At 48.2% G+C, this 12797-nt stretch overlaps 1 protein-coding gene across 1 annotated transcript in view; it reads left to right on the plus strand.

Annotated features, from left to right (window-relative positions):
- The window catches only part of LOC144168671 (uncharacterized), a 47938-nt gene that overhangs the window by 34649 nt on the left and 492 nt on the right, over positions 1 to 12797 (plus strand). The window lies entirely within an intron of this gene.

Here is a 12797-nt window from a genome sequence, read left to right on the forward strand (position 1 = left end):
GATCTCCCAACGCGATCAGACCGCTTCTATCTCGAGCGGCATCGCATACAGCTGGGGAATCGCGATCTGCCGACCCAGGCAGCTCGCTACTACCCTGCGCGGCTACCGGTTCAGCTCGCGCTTCGCGACCTGCCGAGACGGTCGGCTCACCACTCTCCTTAGCGGCTACGGGTTCAGTTACTGCGCCTACTGCCTGTTGCATGGGCAGCTCTTCGAATAGCGCAAACTCCGTAAACTCGGAGAGTAACCACGCCTTAGAGCTCGTCAAGGGGCTGCAAACGGATTCGCTAGAACACGGCTGGCTGCCTTCTTCAACTAGTTCAGCGGGTCTGTCTGGAAGTGGAACGAAAACTGCATATCGCACGCTTTCATGCGAAGGTTCCGTCACCAAACTCGCACTGTCCTTGTTAAAGACCCCGTCACCGGATCTAGCAAGCACTACCTTCCTGTTGATCGTGTCTGTCAGCTGCTCTATTTCTGCATTAAGAACTGCCAATTCGCGTTCACACTGAATACGCTGTTCTCGTTCAGTGGCTGCTCCGCGCCACACGCACAGACTCTCCATCCTCAGGTAGTGCTTGTGCTTACTTTGCTTGCGCTCTAGCTCCCTTAGCTTTTCGGCTAATACCCGTTCTATTCTCTCTAGAATATCCTCATGAGCCTCGTCGGCTTCCTCGACGCTCACTTCCTCTGCCTCCAGTAGCTTGAGGATCTGTTGCTTTCGTCTTTTTCGTTTCGTGGGGCCAACAGAAATACCCAACTCCTCGCAAATTTCGAGGAGGTCCCGCACTCTGAACTTGTCCATCGTGATACTGCACCCCGAATAGTTTACCCTCGCTTACTCGCTACAACGAAGTAGAAAGCAAAGTCAAAACCTAGAACGCACGACGCTGCGCTAGCAAGGTCTGGCAAAACGAGAGGTAAAACTTCAGGCACTTACCCCACCAAGGTGCTGACGCTGGCCGATCCCGCCGAGCTGCCATCCACTATTGGGAATCCGAATCCCACCGCTGCCACCACTATTGGGAATCCAGGGCTGACTCCACTGTTGGGAATTTCACCGCTGACTCCACTGTTGCGAACCATGGTAGCGTGGTCGATGTGGGCCGAGGTTGGTGAAGTGCCGGGGCAGTCATGATGGGCAAGTTGACGAAGAAGAAAACTTTATATACAAGTATTTACATCTTGGTATGAGAGCGGGCAGTGCGCTCCTGCGCGCGGGAGATTAAATAGGCACGTTGGGTCCCTTCCCCTTCACCCTTTTTCTCCGGCTGACGTCAGGAGGCACCAATCACGGAACATGGCACTGATAGCAGCGCCACCACACAAAACACACACGCGCACACGAGCGAGAGACCCCTCCTCTCCTGGGCAGGTGAGCGCCAGGTTGCTCCCGCCGTGGCAATCCGCCGTGGGTCAGAGCCCCCTTTGTCCTGGCGATGTTGCACTACCACGAAGACGCCTTGCATCCCTCGGTGGTAATATTCTTCGAGTGGCCTATTGAACACAACACGCCACAAAAGGTCAAGACAATGAGGCGCGGGCACGCCGCCGAGGCTTGTTGTGCAGGGCGCCCAGCATTGCTTTTGTTAGCACCCCCGCTGGCCGGTTGGCGCTTTTGAGAAGCCACGAGGTCGCTGAAAGGCGCATAGTTCAAGTAGGCGCAAAGTTCGCCACTGTGAATACGCCGGTTCGTGGCAAGTCGATGACGGAGGGTCAAAGGCAGGTTTTCGAGGAATCACTGTCGCAACAGTACATAAGATGAAATCACAATAATAGGTGCATATAACCTCCCTTATTTCTTAAGTACAAGAAGGCGCGCAAAGATTATACAGTTGATGCGGGAAAGAAAAAAAAAATGAAAGAAATGAAAGAAAGCAAAAGAAAGAAAGAAAGCAAAAGAAATGAAAAAAAAAATGCCCATCTCCCCGCGAGGGGGACTCGAGTAAATGCGTCGCATCGGGGGTGGGTGTATTGCGTTAACGTTTAGTGTTTGGGGGGTTGGTGCTATCACGTGTACACCACGCTGCTATCACGCCGCTAGCACGCCGCTGAGTCGTCAACGCACGCCGCTGACGACGTAGTTTGAATGAGTCAAGGATATAAGGCGCGTTCGTAGCCTTTGATTGTGTGTCGGTTTTGTGGCGCAGTGGGAAGAGCACCATGTACCTCGCGTTCCGCCCACAGGTAGTGAATGCGTTGCATCAGCAGCTTCTTGACGTAGTTTGAATGAGTCAAGGATATAAGGCGCGTTCGTAGCCCTCTATTCTGTGTCGGCTTTGTGGCGCAGTGGGTAGAGCACCATGTACCTTGCGTTCCGCCCGCAGGGTCGTGGGATTGAAACCAGGCGCCGGTAACTGTTATTTCTTTTTATAGTGTAGGGGGAGGCTGGCTGCTGCGGACGCCGACGCACGGGTGACATCGTGAGTTATACAAATGCTCTGCATTTAAAACGCGCAAATGACACGAACGTAACACTCAACCAAGCATGTTAACAGATTTCAAAGCTTTTGGAGAGAAAGGTTTAGGCCAACCTGTACAAGGAGACCTCCCTTGTGAACTAATATCTATTGAATCACTTCCTATGTTGTACTGTCTGAATATCCCCTTAGAAATCCCAATCAAAGTATTGATCTCAGAAAGCTCTCTGTTATATGCGAAGTTACCGAGAGCTTAGATTGGAATACTTCACAATTCGAATTGCCGATATATCGAACTGATTCGTGATCTCCTTTGAGTTCGATGTATCTGGGTTAGACTGTATTGACGCTTCAATTTTATTCCAGCTATCCGTTTCAAGTTCTATGCGTGTAAATGTTCTTTATTCTTCCAAATGCTCTCTGGACCGTTTTCAGCAATTTATTTTATAGCAACTACCGCAGGTTGGCGTCAATTCCAGCGAAAGCTTCGTTTGCTGCTCTGGCATGCGAATTGAACAGCACCACGTTGTGCACACATACACTCTGGAGGCCTCGATGGTTCTGTGGGCGAATATTTCCTGCACAAATCAAGGACATGGGTGAGGTTCCTTGAATGGTCCTGCTCAAGAATTTACTGCGCATGGTGAGCAAGTGGACTGCGTACAAAGAATTTACCCCGCGTTCTGCGCAGTCTCTGGGTTGTCTACTGTAAGTGTCATCGGCAATCGACTTCACGCTTCAGAGATAACGTGAGAACAAGGTAGGCGATCAGGTCGTTCGCCGCTGTCACGGCGTACAAGTGACCTGGAACCTGAAACGGTTATTTTGGACAAACAATGCCACGCAAGCCAGCCAAACTTATGCCTAAAGCTACTTATTCGTGTTTCGGAGGAAACACGTATATTGGGGTAAGCGGAGGGTGCTGGATTCTTTCCAGACCCGTACTGACGTGTTTTAGCTATTATCGAGATTGAGCATGTCGGCGAACGTGCGAGCATGCCAGCGTGCGCTAAGATTACGCTGAGTCAAACAAACGAGGCGCGCTCCAATTGGAAATAAAAGAGAACCGAGTAGAACGTGGCACGCAATTAACCGAATATGTATGAAAATGTGACAACGCAAACTAAAACCAAACCTTCCTTATTTCTGCACGCCAACAATTTCGATTCCGAAGTTGTCGCCCGCGGAGAAATATTCCAACAAATAGAAAGCCTGCTTTTTAGTTGCGATGAAAAGAGAAGGGAATATCAATTGGTGAATCATTGAAAATGCTTGAGCATCCCGTCCCCCTCTCTTGCGAACTTCAGCCTCGGCCCAATGCACACGCTTTGCTGCGGCTTCAGAAGTCCGCAAAGCGACGTTTCCCGTACGCCCCTCGTACGGCGCCCCAACCGACCCTAGCGTTCTAACCATCTCCGTGGTCCCGTTAGCTCGATCTGGCATCGGCTTAGAGGATAGAATAGTCAGGCAAAGATTTGATGCCACGTTTGGTGCAGCCACGCTCTGTCAAGTTAGGATGTCCATTAAGCCCACTACGCCTTCCCATTCTCTTCCTCTGGGCCTCGACTTCTCCGCGGCTCCTTCCTTTTAAATAGCCGCTGATAGAGCACGCCGGGGCACACGAACGCGTAAGATACCGATGGACATCGCGAAAAAATTTCCCCAAATCTGCTCAGCTACCACTCTCCAATGCTACCTTTGTTCGAGTAGCAGACTACCGGGACCGCAAACGCCAAATGAACCGGCGGACAGTGGAAAGCCTGTCGGTAGTCAGCCGTAGCAACGAAGCTACGATGACGCGTCGCGTACATTCTCGGATGCGGGGCACGGCTAAAAATTACGTGACGTCCACCATAATTGCTGCATGCATTGTGGATGCTATACCACGACCGGCTTTATAGATGGTGACCTGCCCATCGCATCTGGTGACAATGGGAGCCAAAACACTCCTATGGTGCTGGCGCTTGTCATATGTCTCGCTGTTGTTTAGCGCAAAAAAACAAAAACCTGCCGGCACACTTTAGACAAAATCTGTGTCTGTAACCGACAGCCCACGCGTCCATTTAGCTAAGAACGCCCGTTGGGTTCGTTTTTACAATATTAAGGGAAAAAAGTGACACCCAAAAACGACGCGTTCCAAACGGCGCACTAAGGCAATGGCACGTGCGGGATGAAAGCAAGCGCGAAAAGAACTACTTCTCGCGCTGTTCTAGGCAGGGGGCGCGCGAGCACTGTGAAGGCGGGAAATTTGCACTGCATTGGACGAACCCCCGTTCCATTCATGAAGAGAGGAGTGAGACAGGGCTTCGAAGAGCGTGGTGGATGGTAGCAGCGAGCGGATAGCGGCGCCGCAGCCCATTATGGCGAAACACTGCTGTCGACATGTCTTTCACGTTGAATGGAACGGCTTTAATTTTTCCTCTGTGTTTTGCCTTCCGGCATTTCGACACGTCTGTTTCCACATATGAGTGAAATGCTCCAATTTTGAACGAAGCTTATTAGTCCAGGTACAAACCCAGGAAATGCCTGTTAGCGTCAATCAATGCCGGTTAGTGTCAATCTGACCTCCGAGCAAACGCAGAGTGCGGCGATTGTCAAACAAGCGCCTCGTGCATTTTCTGGGCGCCGAAGGAAGCGCCACCCATAACGCCTCGGCGACTGAGAGAACTAATCTGTCGTCCGCAGTGAAAGCGTCTAATAGCTCGTTCATTCCAAGTGTAGGGGTGAGGAGAAGGGCTGTGGAGAAGAGCAAATTGAAGCTCAGCCCCGTCGAAGCCGGTGCATCGTGCGTTCCCGCAGTGAAAGTGTCTTATCGCTATACTCCGTTATCGTGTCTTATCGCTATACTCCGTTATCGTGTCTTATCGCTATACTTCACAGGGAAGCGTACTTGGGCCTCTACTTTTTCTAACATATATTAATGATCTACCAGACGGCGTTAAATCTAATATTAGACTTTTTGCGGACGACTGCGTAATATATCGTAATATGCATTCTAACTGTGATCATGACATTCTCCCGTCCGACCTAAACGCTGTAAACACATGGTGTTCCACCTGGCTAATGCCCCTCAACCTTGCTAAAACAAAATTAATGTTTTTTACTAATCAGGCTTTCCGCTCATGAACATCTTACATCTTAAACAACAATCATGTGGAACAGGCTTCTTCCTACAAATACCTTGGCGTTCACCTAACCACTAAATTGAGGTGGAATGATCACATTAAACATATTCTCGCATCTGCAAATCGTTCTCTTGGCTTTTTGAAACATAACCTCAAACATGCTCCTGCACACTTAGGCAAGCTGGCATACACAACACTAATACGTCCTAAAATAGAGTACGCTTCAGCCATATGGGATCCTCATCTAACATACCTAATAACTGATTTGGAAGCACTGCAAAACCGTGCTGCGCGCTTCATTTATTCGGATTATTCACGTCACACCAGTGTAACAGCATTAAAAAATCGCGCCGGGCTTGAAGCCTTATCCCATGGTCGTTTTGTATCTCGTTTAACACTCTTTCACAAACTTTACTATCATACGTCTCTTCATAATGATTTCATGAGTGAACCTTCGGCCATCTTCCCGCGCCGTGATCACCCACACAAGGTGAAACGCATCACGTGTCATTCACTCGCATTTGTTCAATCATTCATACCTGGAACGGCAATAGAATGGAATAATCTGCCATCACACATTGTCATCGAAACAAATGTGTCGAAATTTTCAGATGCCCTAAACAAGAGCATGGAGGCCTAACGCCATTTCACTGCCCCGTTTGTACATTTGTTTTCCTCGTTATTGCTTATTTTTTTCCCATTTGTACATTTGTACATTTGTTTTCCTCGTTATTGCTTATTTTCCCCGTAAACTAGAACACGTGCTGTGACGTATCAATTTTGATACGGTGCTCCCAGAACTACTTTTTTCCCTTCCTCTGCGAATGTTCCTTTTATTACGCGATGCAGTGTCCTTTTCCTTTGCTCTTTTTGTTCTTGTGTTTTGTTTTAATGAAATTTTGATTTATCGTTTCACTATTGTGTTTAGATGTATACCCTATGTAATACCCTCCGCCGGAGGGCCTTTAGGGTTGTTTTTGAAATAAATACATCAAGTGCAACGCTGTCAAAGCTAGCGCTCTTGTTAGCGCTGTGTGCTTCCGCGACCAAACGTAGTGGGTTGCTTGCGGTGAGCCAGAAACAATAAATGCTTCGCCGGCAAACTTAAAGCATAAATATTTATCATCAGCTAGACAAAAAACGCCCGTGTTGCAGGACAAGCGATCGAAATATGCGAGTTTGTATTTTATGTTTGTCGCTTTCGTAGCAGGTTTTCGCTCTCCGCGCAACCTTGAACGCCGTTTTTTGTTTACTCTTTGAGGCAGCGTTGATAAAATGGCGTCCAGCTCTCGGGCTTCGACCACGTCTCCTGTACGCATTTTTTCGAGGGTTCGCAAATCAAAGTTGTCAAAGAACGCCAAGCAAGTAATTGCAAATGTGTGCGCCCGTACCAGGGTGCGTTTCCCGGTGAAATCTGTGCAGGAAGTACTGAGTGTTGTGAGCGAGGACACCGGAGTATCTCACCGTACCGTGGCGAAATTGAAGGCGGAGTGTCTGCGTGGGAATTTGGTGTGTTCGAATAGAAGACCTCGCGACGTGATGATATGAAGCACGCGGACCGTCAAGCATGACAGCTTCACAGTTCATGCCATCCGTCTGCAAGTGCAGAGCATGTACGCCAAGAGGGAGATCCCGACACTGGACAGTGTACGAAAGGCTTTCAACTAATACGACGACTTGCCGAACTTCACGAAGATCACCTTGTGGAGGTTAATGAAGGACATGGGCTTTACCTATGGTAAGAGAATACGAAATCTTGGCAACATTGTCTGGCGCCGCAGGTACCTGCGGGCGATCAAGGAATTCCGAAGACAGGGCAGCGGGGAATCGTTGATGTACTTCCCAGGAATGTGTGACCTGTCAGTGGCGGCTTTGTTCACGAGGGTCAACTGGCAGAGCTGGAGCGTGGACACCTTTCTACCCAGCCTGCTCGCGCTGCTTCATGCTGAGCCGATTCCCCGAGAAGGCTTTGTTACCGCGACAAAGCAAACTGTGTTTCCTGGTCGTGTGGTTTTGTTTGTGGGGTTTAACGTCACCAAGTGACCCGTGCTATGAAAGACACTACATAGTTGTGATGTCCTGTTCATTCGTGAAGTGGATACAGCCGGAACAGTCATATAACTTCTGCAAAAAATGGGTGGAAGAAAGGAAGAAGTCGGAACCCACCAGGAAATCAATCAGAGGGGCTCTCCTATAAATATTTGTATTTTAAACCGCGAAAGGCAGCCTCCTCTGGCAATATTTGTGTATGACACAATCCGTGTTGCCCCTGTATGCATTTATGTATGGCAACAAATCTCCGACTCATGATCTAGTATTGTTATTTGTCACAGCATTAACCTATACCATAGACATTTCGTTACACAGAAAAACAGGCCTTATCAAGGTTCCGTATGTAAAAACAATTGACCTGTCCATGATTATCTTGCAAATGAGGCCTTGCTTAAAGAGCTTTCTTTTCAATCACAAAAGAAAATATAACTCTTGCTTCCGGGGTGAAACATTGTAGTGAAGAAATGTATAAATCACGCACAAAAATTCAGAAAAATGTTGCATATGTTCGGACTGGAAAGGGGCGAATAACAAATTTAAAATATGTATTATGCGTTTCTGTGCCAGAAACCAGTATTCTAAGGTACAGAAATCTGCTTTCTGGCCATTCCCATGAATAACAAATGACACGTTATTCGCACCAAGTGCTTCGGGCTACTCCACAGTGCAGTGCCAAAGTCTGTTCCAAACTGTTTCGGTAAAAACTGAACCCGTTGCTCTGCTGGCGGCCCGGTATAATCAATAACATGCTGAGTGTTTTAAGAGAGGCCCTGAAAGAAGTGGATCATCAGGGCAACGGCGAAAACGAAATTTGAAAGTGAACACCTGTTGGTAATTCACCCTCGTTGGAGCAGCTGTGCTAACTAATCAATGAATTACGTGTTTTTCTTACACAAAGTTCTCGCTAGAATCAACGAGATAAACTGACAATGCTGCAGAATCGCGACAAAATCGCCATTGCTGGTCAAACATCGGTGCGAGCTTGTTACGGCCCACACAAATGAGCACGGTATGCATCCAATGAACCCATACGTGCAGTTAATTTCCTCATGCGCGTAGTGTTTAAGTTACTGGGAACGGACTAAGATTTAGGATTGAACTCACAGAAGATGTGATAAAAAATAAAAAGAAACCTCGGCACGCGGTTTCGAACCGATGCAGTTCAAAATTCAGCGTCTTTTTTCCAGAGCGACGCGTTAGACCACACGACTACAAAACTGCGGGGAGCGATCCGCTTTCTTTCTTTGCGGACTACTTGTGTAGCCTTCACAGCGTTGCACTTGATGTATGAAACGGAGTATAGTTCTTTCCGAGTGGAGGGGTGCGGGGAAAGGGTTAGGATAAAGAGTAAGGGTACGTGTCACCAGAAAAGGATACAAGAAGGCGCTGGCTAAATTAAAGTTCCCTGCGCGATCGCTCATACAGCGCTACTGCGCCAAGCAGTCTTTGTTTCGTTTAGACGTGCAATTGTGTGCACGCTCATCGCACCTGGTAGCGTGAAAAGTGAGCTTTGGCTAGACAAACTTGGTTTACTTGCGCTCAAACACGGCAAAATGTATGGCCAAGGTTGCGTGTATGTATCGCGTCCGAGACGCGAAAACTTTTTCTTAGGGATGACAGCCGTCCACGCTCGAAAGAAATAAAATATTCTCATTCATACATTTTGCCTAATTTCTGTGTCACTTCGAGGTCGTGTGCTAAAATGTTTCGCTGGCCGTCCACCTTCAGAGGGTGGAATGGTTGGGATTTTTTTCAGTTTTGCTCCCCTCGGTTTGAGTGGGGCGTTTTCACGCTAGTGCGTCCGAGTTTAATACAACCATGTTATATTGAAACCAGAAACACCGGAAAACAATGTGTTACTTGCATTTCACCTTTTATTCATCATCACAATGGTCATCATCATCATCATCAGCAGCCAATGTGTGCGCGATGAATGAGGAAGGCCTTCTGGTAGACCTGCGACCACTCCTGTGCAGCGCGATACCAATCAATTTCGAACTCCCTAGATTCCTGTAAAATTGTGTGTATGCACATTTTGAGCAATGTAGCGTGCATTTCGCACTCAGGAACAAGAACCGACATATCTTCTGGTGACGTAAGCCTGAGAATTGGGAAGACTTCAGGGGTAGACCTAGGGCAACTACTCGGAGCAAGAGACTGTGCCGTTTTATTTTCATCTTGTCTCTCAACTCGGCTACTATAGTTATAGTTATAACTATAGTTATAATCCTATAGTTATATTCCTTTATCTGACAGCAAGGCGGAATTCGACGTGTTCAGGCCCGCTGCAAATCCAAATTTCTTTAAATTAATTTGCGATCGCGAATGGTCGCTGCCTGGGTACGACGCAGCATCCCAAGTCACCTAAACTTGAACTTAATGGTAACTTTCTACCGCATGTGTCGCAATTTGATAACAAATGTCCCTGCTCTTACCACGGTCACAAAATGCTTCTATTTAAGAGAGGCCGGCTTATTTGTAAGAGGGTCCCACAAATCAACATCCAAGAAAGGAGCGTGCCATAGCCGGAGTGCTTGCTCAAAACAGGGAGCTTTTGAAGCATGATTCGCAACAATGTAACATGTGAAAAGTTGGGGCAAGCCTTCCTGAGACAGGTTGAGGGCCACACCAGTGGACGCAGGGGAATGCGAACACAAACCAGCGACGCGCCATCGCACTACGGAGATCCCGAGTGCTAACACGCGTCGAGAGCAACGACAAGTTGGCGAACTTTGCGACGGCCATGTTAGCCGCGCGTGCTTTCGACACCGTACTCTGTCTTATTTACGAACGTCAGATATGCGAGTTCTGGCCGTTGTCCTACATGGCCCACACACTCGTGTTCTTGTAATACGTGCCGTGTGACGTGGGAGCGGCTGCTGCTCGGAGGAGGTAAGGAACATGGCATGCATAATTTCTCGCCCATAAGGCTGGCTGCATTACCGCTCGCAAAGTTCGGCGCCCCCGTTGTCCTTTGCCTCGTCCTCGGATGCCTGCGCACGCTCAACTGCACGGCTCCTGCGTGTGAATCTGGGGGACAACCTTGCTCGGCGCCACGACTCTCTCCACCGTCCTCTTATGCTCACTGTCTCCAGATCGTGTCGAAAAAACAGAACTTATGGTCTTGCAGACCGAGAGCTCAAATAGTGGTCGCAAACGAAAGGCGTTCGGTCTTAATTTACCGCGTGAAACCAAAAATAGCTGCTAATTCTTTTATTGCAAATACGCAATAAACCTGAAATATCGGAATGGTTTTAATCTAACAGTTATGTTCAAGTATACACGCTTTTTCTCCTTTTTACAACCTAACATTACAATACGCCATTGAACAGTTTCATAGTTTTAACTACTAATTCCTTTAGAGACGATTGTCTTTCTTGGGCTACTTAAACCCAAAAATGGGGTATGTCTGTCTGTCTGTCTGTCGGCCCTTGAATTCAGCCATTCAGCTGAAAGCTGATTGATTTGATTGATTGTAAGGTTTAACCCGCCGACGCTACACAGGCGATGAGCCGCGCCGTAGTGGAGAGCTCCGCATTAATTTTGACCACCTGGGGATCTTTAACGTGCGCCTAAATCTCGCTCGCAGGGGCATTCTTGCTTTTTGCCTCCATCAGAAAAGCGGCCGCCGCAGTCAGGAACCGAACTCATGTCCTTGTGCTCAGCTGCGCAACACCTTATCTACTAAGCCATCGCGGTGGGTCATTCGATCGAAAGCTGAAAGAATTAGTGAACGAGAAGTTTATAAGATCATCAATTATCATCATCAACAGCCTAAGTAGGCCCGATCCAGGGTTAAGTCCTGTCCCATTGACTTCCCACAGCTTCTGTCCTGCGCCGCTCCAGTCCACTGCTGGCCACCGAACTTCCCTACTTCATTCCTGTATCATGTTATTAACCTTCCCCTTCTTCTAGACATACCTCTTGCTATCTACTCTGTTACCCTAATTGTCCACCGGTTGTCGGCTCTTCTCACTACGTGGCCATCCAAAGTCCATATATTTTCCTTTACTCGAACTACATCATCTACTCAATTATATTCCTTGATCCAAGAAGCTCGTTTCCTGTCTGCAAGTGTTACTCCTATCATTATTCGTTCCATGGCCCGTTGATCCGATATGCATCACATCCACTAGACACTGGTTGTTCATTCGGGTCGGATTCGATAGTTGGCCGAGGCAAACGACGAAGAAGTCACAAATTTTGCGCTCTGTGCCGATACGACCTTTCCTGGATATTATACCAGTTCTGTGTTTACTCCGACCACCGCATCAAGAATGTTAACGTCTTCAGTCAAGCCAATGAGTGACTGCTAGTGCAAACTGTCAGCTGTTAGCTTTTTAATGACTGAAATCGCCGGTTAGGCTTAGCAGTCTTTGCCAGCAATAGCCTGGGCTACCTTGCCACCGCTCATACACTTGGCCATTAATGCAGCCCTTTAATCGACCAACAAGGACTGTGCGCCACGAAACGCTTGGGTATGCGTCATCCCAAACTTCTGCTCACGCTGAGGAAAGTAACGACACACCAGCAGAAGGACTCGGCATTCCTAGCTCGTATTGTTCCCTCATAACCACGGACAATCTTCTTTATGATCCGCATCACGACGACGTGGAAAATCCCCCGGGTAGATCTCAACACCACCTCCCGCGGACAAATGAAGAGTTGTTTGTCGCAGATGCTCGGGACACCGCGCAAATTGGGAAGGAGCTTTCGAGTTGCCTCTCGGACAATCATTACAAGGTGCCGCTATAGTTGTGCGAGAGAAGTTGATAGGCTTGATTTTTGATATGCAAGCCATGATTGTAGGTTAGCAGACTGATCTTGCTCGGACGGGAGGGTGCATTGAGGAACTACGCAAGCAGGTGTGCGAAGTTAGACGCCACGAAGAGTCGTATTCCGCTTCTGATGGCGTGGCGACACCTCGGGCCAGCCAGCCAACATTTGTAGACATCCTTTAGGGCCCTGACCGCGCCACACAGACTACTCTGCCCACTTCACAGCGGCGCAGTCCGCTCCCATCACACCTCAACGTTCTGGCTCTTATGAAGTGCATCCGTACATGTCCTATGCAAACAACCCTAACCATTTACTTTTTCTGACCCCGATTCATCCTTCAGCAACTCCAGGTAATGACACCATAACATTGCTGAAATCAACGTTCGGTAACGACCCCTCGGGGATACGGGTTAAACAGGTG

Source organism: Haemaphysalis longicornis, unplaced genomic scaffold, assembly GCF_048455015.1.
Source record: "Haemaphysalis longicornis isolate Haplotype H1 unplaced genomic scaffold, Haemaphysalis longicornis Haplotype H1 scaffold_2, whole genome shotgun sequence".
Lineage (NCBI taxonomy): Eukaryota > Metazoa > Arthropoda > Arachnida > Ixodida > Ixodidae > Haemaphysalis > Haemaphysalis longicornis.